Here is a 15337-nt window from a genome sequence, read left to right as displayed (position 1 = left end):
CTTGCGTGGAGCCCCAGATCGAGGGAGATTATTAGTGATCTTTGATGTCTTCCATTTCCTAATAATTTCTCCCACAGTTGATTTATTCAAACCAAGCTGCTTACCTATTGCAGATTCAGTCTTCCCAGTCTGGTGCAGGTCTACAATTTTGTTTCTGGTGTCCTTTGACAGCTCTTTGGTCTTGGCCATAGTGGAGTTTGGAGTGTGACTGTTTGAGATTGTGGACAGGTGTATTTTATACTGATAACAAGTTCAAACAGGTGCCATTAATACAGGTAACGAGTGGAGGACAGAGGAGCCTCTTAAAGAAGAAGTTACAGGTCTGTGAGAGCCAGAAATCTTGCTTGTTTGTAGGTGACCAAATACTTATTTTCCACCATATTTGCAAATAAATTCATTAAAAATCCTACAATGTGATTTTCTGGAATTTTTCTCATTTTGTCTGTCATCGTTGAAGTGTACCTATGATGAAAATTACAGGCCTCTCTCATCTTTTTAAGTGGGAGAACTTGCACAATTGGTGGCTGACTAAATACTTTTTTGCCACACTGTGAGATGAGTAATGTAGGATATGTAAACATTATATTATATTAAGTGGCATTGTTTAAAGTGCTAGTGATACATTTTTACATCAATTTCCATGTTCTCACTCATTTTACGTTATTTGAAAACTAAATAATCGAAATAAGCTATTATTATTATTATTATTAATTTATAATTATATAAAAGCCCCTTGGATATTATCGCAGATATATAATTTAAACTACATTTTTGTTGCACTTCCACCCAGCTCCACAACCACGGGTAAAACCTTGTTGAGATGATCAATGTATTTGTTGCATTGTTGTATCGGCAATTTCTCGAGCCAAAACGTCTTGATGGCCTCAAAAGTTTGGACACACCTACTCATTCCAGGGTTTTCCTTTATTTTTACTATTTTCTACATTGTAGAATAATAGTGAAGACATCACAACTATGAAATAACACATAAGGAAACAGTTAAGAACAAATTATAATTTACAAGGACAGGCTACTCCTTCCTACCCGTCGGGGAATTGAATCCTGGTCTTCCGCGTGCCTACACGACATGGGGATTCTTTAGCTAAAAAGCCCAGCACTGTAGTTTACAACCGTCATGTTGAACCGCGCCATATTTTCCGTTCCATCCTATTGGAGACCCAGAGGGCTTTTGTTTTTCTTGGAATATAAACACCATAATATTAATCTAATTATTTAAGCAACATTTCTTAAAATCAGTCCCATATAGTATGCTCTTACAAAAATAGGTTTTAAATTCTCTAGTACAGCCACTATTGAAGGCTATCAAATGCTTCTCAAAGATGCCCTCTGGTGGTCAAACTATCACTAACTAGCATTAATGGTACCAGTGGTTGGCACTTAATCTTAAGGATCGCCCCTTTTTTCTATTTTAATTTAGCCTAAAATGACATACCCAAATCTAATTGCCTGTAGATCAGGCCCATTTGTTACCATTTGAAAGGAAACACTGTGAAGTTCGTGGAAATGTGAAAGGAATGTAGGAGAATATAACACAATAGGTAAAAGATTATACAAAGAAAAAAAAACGTTCTTTTGTATTTTCTTTGTACCTTCATCTTTGAAATGCAAGAGACAGGCCATAATGTATTATTCCAGCCCAGGTGAAATTTATATTTTTGCCACTAGATGGCAGCAGTATATGTGAAAAGTTTTAGACTGATCCAATGAACCATTTAGTTTCTGTTCAAAATGTTGCATCTTCACAAGGTCCTTTGCTGTTGTTCTGGGATTGATTTGCACTTTTCGCACCAAAGTACGTTCATCTCTAGGAGACAGAACGTGTCTCCTTCCTGAGCGGTATGATGGCTGCGTGGTCCCATGGTGTTTATACTTGCGTACTATTGTTTGTACAGATGAACGTGGTACCTTCACCTACTCTGGTACCTGATGCTCAACTTATTAGTATTATTATGTGGCCGGTGACACTTTGTTTCTTTAAAGTCCAATATCTTGAAAACTTGACTGCTAACATCCAAAATATTTTAGGACTGTATCAACAGTGGACTTTTGAAAGAAATATCAAAAGTGTAGAAAATGTTTTTGGGAAACTGGTGCTCTGGCTTGGCGGTCGTACTTAGAAGTAGCTCTCGAAGAGTGAGGCCTTGGCCAGTATTTGAATCTGCATAAGTTCATAGGTTCTTCAATACCTTTTATAGAGATATTTTTGTACATGGTTCTTTATTATGTTACTATGCATCTAATGGGATGTATTTTCTGGTGAGTAGTTAACCAGTATGAGAAAGAAGTCTGTTATGGAGAGATGTGGGTCACTGCTTATAAAGATTTTCTTGAAATAGATCTTAAAAAGATGCTTAAGGAATTTGGTAGAGCATGAAGAGCATAGAGCAGTAACACATAAAGCTACTTTTCATCTTTCCTCTAGTTCATGGTTGTTTATGCTTGTTAGCATGATAATATGCTTTCGATAGAGTCCATGTCCCGCTAAAGGAAGTCCTTCACCCTGTTTGAGCTTGATGGGTAGTAAAGTTGCAGCCTCCCCTCTCGCCCAGGGCAAATGCCGTGCTCCATAAAAGTCACCAACCTTCAGACATCAATCAGCTGATATTTGGAATATGAAAGATTGCCTCAGGTCAGATTGCCTGGAGCCCCCTGGGATCCAGACTCCATTTTGGGTCACTGAGAGAAACCAGTTTCTATGGTTGAGGTGCCTTCTGGACCAACTGATGCTAGAGAGTACTGGTGAAAGATGCTCCAGATGACGATGGGCGGGAGCCTTGTGGAACATCTTCAATTATGCATGATTCTACTCCACAGAGCTTTAGTGTAGGTCAGTGTGTTATTATTTCAGTCTTGTCAACACTGAAAACCACCCAGTTCACATTTGCAACAAAGTAAATTGCTGTTTTATTCATGTTGCAGTGGTGGATAACACACACTATTTTACCTGTCTGTTTCCCCTCTCCATGTCTGCTGGACGTCTAACCATTTGGAGTAGAAAATTGCTAATTGACCGATAAGGTAGCACATGTGGCCCTGTCTCAGTGTTTCATGTTGTTAGTATGATTTATATGATTAGCTATTGCCTTGTTGGAAGATGTCTTATGCAGACAGGGGTGCTAGGGCAACTTGTCAAACTGCCTCAAGGTCAAGCAAGTGTCTTGTGTCTCAAAGGACACAGCTGTGGCATTCAATTTCTTAAAAATATATTGCACTTCAAACAATGGCTCTCCACAGCAAAAGGAATCAGGAATCCACATTTAGTTTTTAGTCTGGCAGATTAGTGGCTTCATGCATGCATATATGCATGTGCTCAAGTGTTTGACGCCCCACCGCTTAAGTCTTTTGGGAAAAGCTCAAGTCTGTACAGGGAAAAGGACTTCCTCACCTTGTAACTTCCTGCATGCTTTAAATTATGTATCAGCCAGGAGGGAAGGTGGAGTAGAGGAGTCTGGGTGCGCTGTTGTTTTTGTGTGGAGGGAGACGGGCGGGTAGTCTCTTGGCCCCGTGTACTGATCTCATGAAGGATGGAGACAGGAGCTGATAGTTGGGAGCCATTGATCGGCATGTTAATGCTATACTTGTCCTATTATGCATTGACAGGCCCACTCCACGGCCCACAAAAACCTGTGGTGGGATTTGTATTGGAGCCACAGTTGCTACAGTACAGGCCTATTACCTGACTCGCAGTCGACTGAAAGTGTGTTTGTTTAGAGGAGCATTTGCGCTCTCATATGTTTGCGAAACATCTCCTCTTGTCGCAGTTCAGTCACATTTAAGCCGTCCAAGCTTGTAATCACTTGGGCCAAAGGCTGCAAAGGGAGAATATTGTCCAGAATATTAATTGTTGTGGCAAAGGCTTTGGCTTTTTCAAGGGTGAGAAGTCCCACACCCGGTTTCAACTAAGCATCTTTCATGGCTTTTCAGTTCATTGACTGCTTGGCTGTTGATGACGTCAGTACTCTCCTCACAGCTGCTGAACTGCCCTGCCTTGATGGAGAAGCTTGATGTGGGTTGCGAAACGCCATGCACTGGTGGTTGGCCATCTTGCCTCTGCTGCAGTGATGCCTTTGAACTCATTTAAACTATGAGGTCACTACCCAGGCCACCAGGGAGGGTCAGGTTGGTAAGGTAACGCTCCTCTATGACTGTGTTTGTTTGAGATCACACCAGCAGAGAGGGATTCTACAGTGGGGACTATGTATTAGGAGGACAAAATATAATATAACAGCCAGGCCCTGCCAGGGTCCGTGGATTTTAGAGCGCTGTTGTCGATTTCACATAGGTGAACATTGATTCATCCTCTGTTGGTGCCATGGACCCAAGTGACAATCCTTTGCCTACCCAGTAATTGAGTGTAGGAGAAGTGCATGGATTCAAATGTTGTGATGTTCTCGATCAGAGATCAAATCAGTTTCATCACAGTCTTCTGTATTGCAATGTTTTATGGCATACATTACAGTTTATATGCGTTTTCATTTTCCATTCATTCCAATATGTTACATTAATTTCAATATGCCATTGATCAGTGCTAGATCCCCAGTAAAATGGCTGGTGAAAATTATTAATATTACCTGGCAGGAACAGCTGGGATGAATTACACCCATTTGCTGATTAAGGCTAAAGTATTGGAGGTAATGGAGCTGTACATCATATAGCAACGGCCTAATGATTAAGAGCGTTGGGCCAGTAACCGAAAGGCTGCTGGTTCAAATCCCTGAGCAGAATAGTTGAAAAATCTCTTGATGTGCCCTTGAGCAAGTTACTTGACCCTAATTGTTCCTGTAAGTCCCTCTGGATAAGAGCATCTGCTAAATGACTAAAATGTAAATATAGCTGAAATGTTTGTCCAGAAGTTGAAAGCCTAGTTCTCTGTAGTCTGATTGTCTGTCCCTCAGCCAAGTTCTTTGTCAATGATCTGCCGTATTGGATGAGGAGCATAAGCTCCCGGGATTGCATGAATGTGATGGCTCAGTGTGTGCATCCAAGTTGTTTCTGTTGGTGTGTGCATATGACATGCGTGCATAGAAAGATGTGTGCATATGGGTCGGTCTGTGCGGTAGTGGGTACATAGGTCTGTGTGCTGGGGGGTGACTGTTGTAGATTTGTTTTTCTGGCGTGCATGCACCTTTGTGAAGTGTGTGTGTATTAGAGCTTATGAGTGAGGGTTCATATGCATCAATGCAATGAAAAGCCTCACAACTCCAAGCCTCCATTTAAATTTAGCAGAGGCTGGCATTTGCGGCAAATGCAGAAAAACAGTTCCCCAAGCATGGCGGCCCACTAATTGACTGTAATCTACACCTCTTTGGCAGCGGCCACGCCTATATCCAGGAGCATGTACTACTCGCCATCATACTGTACACTGAGTCCCACACACTATACTACCTGTTTTTGGGAGTATGTGCAGCCAAGCACCACCACTACCTCTAGCCCGGGGTTATCTGGCAGCTTAGGCCTACTCTGCCGGAGCTGTCCACATGCAGAATAAGAAGATTAAGACATCTTATCCTCCATGCCCGCAGTTTGAGGGCCCTTGATTAGAATTCCACGCTAGTGTTCACTACCTAATTGGCCTGTGTGCTTCGTTCGCTCCGGGCTTTGGTTGTGGTGGTAACAAAATTGTGAAGTGCGGTAGAACAAAACTGCATTCCATGGCAATCCTATTTTAGAAACATCTTGCGATGTCCTGTCTGTGCACAAACTTGTGCTAATATATTGATGTTGGAGGGAGCTTTGTTTCACATTACAATTAGACACCTGTTGATCTTAGGCCAGTGTCTCTCCCCAAAAAAATGATATCAGGGGCTAGTGGGCTTTGGTGTTCTGGCATTGGTGACCTTTTGAATTTAAACTAATACTTGAGAACTGATTATTGATGTACTAGAACTATCTGATAGACCAGTCTGAAACACCCCACAGAACACTATGGTACTGGTCTATGGACAAAGGTGGTTTAGAAACAATAATCATTTAAAATAAATATATATAGAGTACCAGTCAAAGTTTGGACACACCTACTCATTCAAGGGTTTATGTTTTTTTTTACTATTTTCTACATTGTAGAATAATAGTGAAGACATCAAAACTATGAAAGAACACATATGGAATCATGTAGTAACCACAAAAGTGTTCAGCAAATCAAAATATATTTAAAATGTTTGATTCTTCAAAGCAGCCACCCTTTGCCTTGATGACAGCTTTGCACTCTCTTGGCATTCTCTCAACCAGCTTCACCTGGAATGCTTTTCTAACAGTCTTGAAGGAGTTCCCACATATGCTGAGCACTTGTTGGCTGCTTCTCCTTCACTCTGCAGTCCAACTCATCCCAAGCCATCTCAATTGGGTTGAGGTCAGGTGATTGTGGAGGCCAGATCATCTGATGCAGCACTCCATCACTCTCCTTCTTGGTCAAATAGCCTTTACACAGCCTGGAGGTGTGTTGGGTAATTGTCCTGTTGAAAAACAAATGGTAGTCCCACTAAGTGCTAACCAGATGGGTTGGCGTATCGCTGCAGAATGCTGTGGTAGCCATGCTTGTTAACACTTTTTGGTTACTACATGATTTTTGGTTACTACATTCCATATGTGATTTCCATATGTGATTTCATAGTCTTGAATGAGTAGGTGTGTCCAAACTTTTGACCACTACTGTATATATATATATATATATATATATATATATATATATATATATATATATATATGTATTTTGTTTATATTTTATTCAGTTTTATTGATAGCCTAGACAGAAGTGAGCTGGGAGACAAGGAGCTGGGAGACAGAAGGAGCTGGAAGACAGAAGGAGCTGGTAGACAGAAGGAGCTGGGAGACAGAAGGAGCTGGGAGACAAATAGAGGGAACATAGTGTAAATACCAGTGGAGCCCGGGATTTGATCCCACACAGGTTGGGGATCACATAAGCCTCATCCAACCTCAGGCACAACATTGTTATTATTTTAGACGTTCGTCATTCAACACTCCAGACTGTGATTCGGAAGTGCGAATCACCTCAATGCTGTCATTGTCAGTGGGATACACTGTGTCCTTCTTTCAGAGGTTGACAGAAGCTGGAGGCATCTGCCTGTCTCAAGCCCTTTTTCTCTCTCAGAGGAATCCCGGGTTGTCAGTGTTATTTTTCCCATCAGAGTCCTGGGCAGGCTCACACAGAGACACACACACAGAAACAAACACAAGGAGAGACCACTGCAACACTGCTGGCTCTGTCATCGCTCTGTGAGCCCAGCCACTCTCCGTCACTCACACAGACAGAAAGGTGGGCAGGTAGGCAAGGCAGTTGGAAGAGCTTTTGAACTGCATGCACTCACTTCGATCAATGCTTTTCTCCATTTGCTAGGCAGAGCAATGCTCTTTGGAGTGTGCTGTGCTGTGCTGTGTGTGTGTGTGTGTGTGTGTGTGTGTGTGTGTGTGTGTGTGTGTGTGTGTGTGTGTGTGTGTGTGTGTGTGTGTGTGTGTGTGTGTGTGTGTGTGGATGCGCACGTGCATGTGTGAGCCCTGAGTGGGAGTGTACAGTTGAAGTCGGAAGTTTACATACACTTAGGTTGGAGTCATTAAAATTTGTTTTTAAACCACTCCACACATTTCTTGTTAACAAACTATAGTTTTGGCAAGTTGGTTAGGACATCTTTGTGCATGACAAGTAATTTTTCCAACAATTGTTTACAGACAGATTATTTCACTTATAATTCAATGTATCACAATTCCAGTGGGTCAGAAGTTTACATACACCAAGTTGACTGGGCCTTTAAACAGTTTGGTGTCATGCTCGTCAAAATTAATGGACCAAGGCACAGCGTGCGTAGAGTTCCACATATTTTAATTAATAGAAACTCACCAAACAAAACAAACAAGCACAAATGAAACGTGACGTTACTGGTGTGCACACAGGCAACTATCTGTAGACAAGATCCCACAAAGCACAATGAGGAAATGGCTGCCTAAATATGATCCCCAATCAGAGACAACGATAAACAGCTGTCTCTGATTGGGGACCATACCAGGCCAACATAAACCATTAATTACCTAGATGACCCACCCTAGTCACTATCACGCCCCAAACAACAGATAATAAACAGCTCTCTATGGTCAGGGCAGGACAGTACCCCCCCCCACCCCCCCCACCCCCCCCCCCACCCCAAAGGTGCGGACTCCGACCGCAAAACCTGACTCAATAGAGGAGGGTCCGGGTGGGCATCTACAGTCTGGGCGGCGGCTCCGGTGCGGGGCGAAGTACCCACTCTGCTTGCAGATACGACGTCTTCCTCCATGGCGGCTCTGGTGAGGGGATCGTCGCAGGAGGAACCGGACCGTGTGTCGTCGCCGGAGGCACCGGACCTTAGATCGTCACCGGAGGCTCCGGATCGTCACCATAGGAACCGGACCGTGTATCGTCGCAGGGGGCTCTGGACTGAGAACCCCTGCGGAAGGCTCTGAACTGCAGACCGTCGCTGGAGGCTCTGGATCGCCGACCGTCGCTGGAGTCTCTGGACCGCCGACCGTCGCTGGAGTCTCTGGACCGCCGACCGTCGCTGAAGTCTCTGGACCGCCGACCGTCGCTGGAGTCTCCGGACCGCCGACCGTCGCTGGAGGCTCCGGACCGCCGACCGTCGCTGGAGGCTCCGGACCGCCGACCGTCGCTGGAGGCTCCGGACCGCCGACCGTCGCTGGAGGCTCCGGACCGCCGACCGTCGCTGGAGGCTCCGGACCGCCGACCGTCGCTGGAGGCTCCGGACCGCCGACCGTCGCTGGAGGCTCCGGACCGCCGACCGTCGCTGGAGGCTCCGGACCGCCGACCGTCGCTGGATGCTCCGGACCGCCGACCGTCTCAGGAGGTTCAGGACCGCCGACCGTCTCAGGAGGTTCCGGACCGCCGACCGTCTCAGGAGGTTCCGGACCGCCGACCGTCTCAGGAGGTTCCGGACCGCCGACCGTCTCAGGAGGTTCCGGACCGCCGACCGTCTCAGGAGGTTCCCGGACTGTGAAACTTCGCCGCAAGCTCTGGACTGGGAACTGTCACCGGCAGGACAGACCTGACTGGGGACACAACTGTTTTGCCATAATGACCATCGTTATTTGGGAGGGAAAAGGGGGATGCTTGCAATCCGAAGAACACCATCCCAACCGTGAAGCACGGGGGTGGCAGCATCATGTTGTAGGAGTGCTTTGCTGCAGGAGGGACTGGTGCAGTTCACAAAATAGATTGAGGGAGGAATATTATGTGGATATATTGAAGCAACATCTCAAGACATCAGTCAGGAAGTTAAAGCTTGTTCACAAATGGGTCTTCCAAATGGACAATGATCCCAAGCATACTTCCAAAGTTGTGGCAAAATGGCTAATTTACAACAACGTCAAGGTATTGGAGTGGTCATCACAAAGCCCTGACCTCAACCCTGTAAATAATTTATGGGCAGAACTGAAAAAGCATGTGCAAGCAAGGAGGCCTACAAACCTGAATCAGTTACACCAGCTCTGTCAGGAGGATGGGCCAAAATTCACCCAACGTATTGTGGGAAGTTTGTGGAAGGCTACCGGAAACGTTTGACCCAAGTTTAACAATTTAAAGGCAATTCTACCAAATACTAATTGAGTGTATGTAAACTTCTGACCCACTGGGAAAGTGATGAAAGAAAGCTGAAAGCTGAAATAAATCATTCTCTCTACTATTATTCTGACATTTCACATTCTTAAAATAAAGTGGTGATACTAACTGACCTAAGACAGGGAATTTTTACTAGGATTAAATGTCAGGAATTGTGAAAAACTGAGTTTAAATGTATTTAGCTAAGGTGTATGTAAACTTCCAACTTCAACTGTATGTGCATGTTGCATTGTACAGTATCTCTGCCAGTGTGTATATCTGTGTGTTTGTGTGGTGTGGTGTGGTGTGTAGCTTGCACAGGGCATTTTGGCACCATGTCTTCCCATATGCAGAACGTTTGCGTGCACAGTGCTGTGCCTCTTCCTCAGTCCTCCAAGCCCCTGCCTGGGCCGCTTCCTCCCCCATCTCATCTTACAGCTGGCCACTGATGCAGCGCAGTCAGCTTCCTCCATGCCGGCTACTCCAGCCCCATTAAACATTCATGGGACCCAGGCCATGAGATACCATGGCCCAGCCCCGCTGCACTGCACTCAGCCCGAGGAATGAGCTGGCCTCCTACCCTCGGCAAAGACCCGGAGCCCTCCAATTCACCCATAGATAGTCTGGATTGAATAAGACACGGTTCTGTATTCCAGAAAGGGACACTATGGTGTATTTGACCGGACATCGTAGAATAAGACTGGTTCTCCATTGGCGTATGAGATACTACAGTGTAGAAGCAGTAGTAGAATATCTCTTGAACAGATGCACCTTGCAGTGCATGGTGCATATATATTTTTCTGAATTGATGTGTGCAGTAAGCGATGCACATCTTCCTGTCATTCTCTAGAAACTGATCTATACTACAGTATGTCGGCAACTTTCATCCATCCATCCATCAGTAGATGGGCCCAGTAGTTGAATGCAGGGCCTCCTCTGGTCCATGTGCCAAATGAGAGTACACAATAACATCATCAGTTGTTCCCAGCCCAGGCCCCTGTCACCAGCCGTGACGCACTCCGGACGCTCCCTGTCACTCCCAGAAGGCCACGGCTGATGGATCAGCCCCTCGCATCCTGCCTATCCCTATTCTTATCTTCTCTCTCCATTGTCTTTTTTTGCTTTCTTTGGTCAGCTCAATCTCCTCTCTTGGCTTCACCATCTCTACTCTCTGTATTGAACGTTCTGGGTTTGTGACTGTGGCAGGCGGAATGTGTACAAGTGTGTCTGTATGTCTGTCTGCCTCTCTTCTCAGGTTCCTAACCTCTTTGGCACAGTGTTTAACTGGACATAACTGTACACACACACTTATCCTGCACACGCCACATATTTTGGACACGCGCACACACACACACACACACACACACACACACACACACACACACACACACACACACACACACACACACACACACACACACACACACACACACACACCCCTGTGGTAGTGCAGGTTGGCTTTTGGATACATGAGCTACTCTATCACACTGAGAAGTCCCAGAGCACCAACAGGAGCAGACCTCTACATCTCTCTTATTCTGTTTACACGGAACCTCAACAGGCTCACAGCCAGGGTCAGAGCCAGAGTTAAAGGAGTATGTTTGTGTTGGCCTTGATTATGTGTGTGCCATTGGTAATGGTCAGTTATTGTTTTATGTCACTTCACTTACTCAAAATCCACCGTAACCTCACTCCACTGCTAGCTTGAAGTGTCACAGATGGAGCTATCCAATTGGTAACTTTGTGTGGCTCAAATGGTTTGTACGTTGTCAAACTGGCAGCCACGTGTGTTAGCGAGGTAAAGGAGCCTGGTCCAAGCCCAGTCAGAGGTGAGTTCAGTGAGGCAGTGTATATATGCCAAGCTAGCACACTGATGCTCCAGAGTTGGGCTCAGCTCGACTGCTAGATGGGGGTTAGTGTAACGGAGTAAGAGTAAGCTATACCGTAAGCTATACAATTGGTACCTTTTGTTAGGGCTGAGATGTTCATGGAATTTTGGATGCTAGTGTCATGACGTTGGCCTGGGTGTAGGTTTATGACAGTCATAAATACCTCTTCCCCCCTTTTTCCTCTCTCTACCCTACTGAAACCCCTTGGTTAACATAGAGATTCTGGGAACATCAGAAGGTGGGGGGAAGTGAACTATATTCTGGTAATCCGACCAATTGAACATATGCGGTGGTACTTAACTTTTTATGGCTACAGGGGCAGTATTGAGTAGCTTGGATGAAAAGGTGCCCATTGTAAACGGCCAGCTCCTCTTATTATTAGTATTGGATTGAAAACACTCTGAAATTTCTAAAACTGTTTAAATTATGTCTGTGAGTATAACAGAACTCATATAGCAGGCAAAAACATGAGAAATTCCACTTCCTGTTTTTTTTCTGGGGGTGGCACATCTTCAACCAAGCTCTCATTGAAATTACAGCGAGATATGGATGAGTTTTCACTTCCTACGCCTTCCACTAGATGTCAACAGTCAATAGAACTTTGTCTGATGACTCTAATGTGAAGGGGGGTTGAATGACACAGGAAATAGTCACCACTGCCACGAGTTGACCATGCATTCACTATGCGCATTCACAGGGGAAGCACCTGCGTTCCACCGCTCATTTGAAGTCATTCTAATTCTCCGGTTGGATTGTTATTCAAGATATATGTAAACAACATTCTAAAGATTGATTCAGTACATCGTTTGACATGTTTCTACTGACTGTTACGGAACTTTTGGACATTTTGTCACGTTATAGTGGACGCGCTTTGTGACTTTGGAATTGTTTACCAAACGCGCTAACCAAAGTAGCTAATTGGACATAAATAACGGACATTTTCGAACAAATCAAGCATTTATTGTGGACCTGGGATTCCTAGGACTGCATTCTGATGAAGTTCATCAAAGGTAAGGAAACATTTATCATGTATTTTCTGGTTTCTGTTGACTCCAAAATGGCGGCTAATTTGGCTTCTGTACTGAGCGTCATCTCAGATTATTGCATGTGTTGCTTTTTCCGTAAAACTTTTTTGAAATCTGACACAGCGTTTGCATTAAGGAGAGGTTTATCAATAATTCCATGTGTATAACTTGTATTATCATCTACATTTATGATGAGTATTTCTGTTGAAACAATGTGGCTATGCAAAATCACTTGATGTTTTTGGAACTAGTGAATCTAAATAGCCAATGTAAACTCATATTTTTTTTATATAAATATCAACTTTATCAAACAAAACATGCATGTATTGTGTAACATGAAGTCCTATGAGTGTCATCTGATGAAGATAATTCAAGGTTAGTGATTCATTTTATCTTTATTTCTGTTTTTTGTGAATGCTATATTTCGCTGGAAAATGGCTGTGTTTATTGTGGTTTGGTGGAGACCTAACATAATCGTTTGTAGTGCTTTCGCTGAAAAGCCTATTTGAAATCGGACACTTTGGTGGGCCCGGACTTGAACCAGATCGAACATCTCTGGAGAGACCTGAAAATAGCTGTGCAGTGACACTCCCCATCTAACCCGACAGAGCTTATGAGGATCTGCAGAGAAAAATGAGAGAAACTCCCCAAATACAGTTGTGCCAAGCTTGTAGCGTCATACCCAAGAAGACTCAAGGCTGTAATTGCTTCCAAAGGTGAAGGGTCTGAATAGTTACAGTTACAGTCAAAAGTTTGATTGTATCTTTTCACAGCACTGGCAAACCATGGTTGACACACTACCTGACCAAAATGGCAAACTCCAAGTGGGCTGTCATGTTCCATTTTCTGAGGAGTGGCTTCCGTCTGGCCACTTTACTATAACGGCCTGTTTATTGGAGTGCTGGAAGGTTCTCCCATCTCCACAGAGGAACTCTGGAGCTCTGTCAGAGTGACCAACGGGTTCTTGGTCACCTCCCTGACCAAGGTCCTTCTCCGCCGATTGCTCAATTTGGCGAGGTCTGGAATGAGTCTTGGTGGTTCCAAACTTCTTCCATTAAATAATGATGGAGGCCACGGTGTTCTTTGGGACCATCAATGTTGCAGAAATGTTTTGGTACCCATCCCCAGATTTGTGCCTCGACACAATCCTGTCTCGGAGTTCTACGGACAATTCCTTAAACCTCAATTCCATAAACCTTGGTTTTTGCTCTAACATGCACTGTCAACTCTGAGACCTTATGTGACCAGTTTCAGGAAATTAGGCATATGTCGTGGGTTACTTCTTCACAGGAGAGCTGTTTGAACGTTAACTTTTTTGGCAAAAATGCCTTCTTGAACATGTGAACTTTCATGTGCCTTAATAACAAACGTGTATATCATCTGTAAATATAAATACAATTGTTAAATTAACAAGCCTAGTTGGTTTAGCCACAGAAAATGACAGCAACCTTCTCACTAGCCATGATTGGCTAAGATAATGAATGGGTTGGACATGCCGATAGATGAGTTTTGATTGGTCTGCCATATAGCACGCTTCTGTCTATTTGAGGTAGTCAGTATCAAATCAAATCATTTTGTTTTTGTCACATGCGCCGAATACAACAGGAATACAACATTTCACCTTACAGTGAAATGCTTACTTACAAGCCCTTAAGTAACAATGCAGTTTTAATAAAAATACACAAAAAAAAGAAATAAAAAGTACAAATAATTAAAGAGCAGCAGTAAAATAACAATAGCGAGGCTATATATAGGGGGTACCGGTACAGAGTCAATGTGCGGGGGCACCGGTTAGTCGAGGTAATTGAGATAATATATACATGTGGGTAGAGTTAATAAAGTGACTTATGCATAGATAATAACAGAGAGTAGTATCAGCGTAAAAGAGGGTGGGGGGGCAATGCAAGTAGTTAGGGTAGCCATTTGATTAGATGTTCAGGGGTCTTATGGCTTGGGGTTAGAAGCCGTTTAGAAGCCTCTTGGACCTAGACTTGGCGCTCCGGTACCGCTTTCCGTGCGGTAGCAGAGAGAACAGCCTTATGTCTCGGGTGAATGGAGTGTTTGACCATTTTTAGGGCCTTCCTCTGACACCGTCTGACATATAGGTCCTGGATTGCAGGAAGCTTGGCCCCAGTGATGTACTACCCTCTGTAGTGCCTTGCGGACCGAGGCCGAGCAGTTGCCATACCAGGCAGTGGTGCAACCAGGCACCACTGCCTGGTATGGCAACATACCAGGTGATGGTGCAGCTGTAGAACCTTTTGAGGATCTGACACCATGACAAATATTTTCAGTCGTGCCCTTTTCATAACTGTGTTGGTGTGCTTGGATCATGTTAGTTTGTTAGTGATGTGGACGCCAAGGAACTTGACGCTCTCAACCTGCTCCACTACAGCCCCATCGATGAGAATGGGGGCGTGCTCGGTCCTCCTTTTCCTGTACTCCACAATCATCTTCTTTTGTGGGTCTAGGGTTTCTGGGATAATGGTGTTGATGTGTGCCATGACCAGCCTTTCAAAAGTATTCATGGCTACAGACGTGAGTGCTATGGGTCGGTAGTCATTTAGGCAGGTTACCTTAGTGTTCTTGGGCGCATGGACTATGGTGGTCTGCTTGAAACGTGTTTTTATTACAGACTCAGACAGGGAGAGGTTGAAAATGTCAGTGAAGACACTTGCCAGTTGGTCAGCGCGTGCTCGGAGTACACATCCTGGTAATCCATCTGGCCCTGGGGCCTTGTGAATGTTGACCTGTTTAAAGGTCTTACTCACATCTGCTGCGGAGAGCGTGATCACACAGTCGTC

The 15337-nt window shown here is 44.4% G+C and overlaps 1 protein-coding gene across 1 annotated transcript in view; it reads left to right on the top strand.

The window, feature by feature from the left end:
* LOC109873223 (protein turtle homolog B) overlaps positions 1-15337 on the top strand; it is a 183043-nt gene that overhangs the window by 9837 nt on the left and 157869 nt on the right. The window lies entirely within an intron of this gene.

The sequence above is a fragment of the Oncorhynchus kisutch genome, linkage group LG28 (genome assembly GCF_002021735.2).
Source record: "Oncorhynchus kisutch isolate 150728-3 linkage group LG28, Okis_V2, whole genome shotgun sequence".
NCBI lineage: Eukaryota > Metazoa > Chordata > Actinopteri > Salmoniformes > Salmonidae > Oncorhynchus > Oncorhynchus kisutch.
This window is presented reverse-complemented; position numbering and strand designations above follow the sequence as displayed.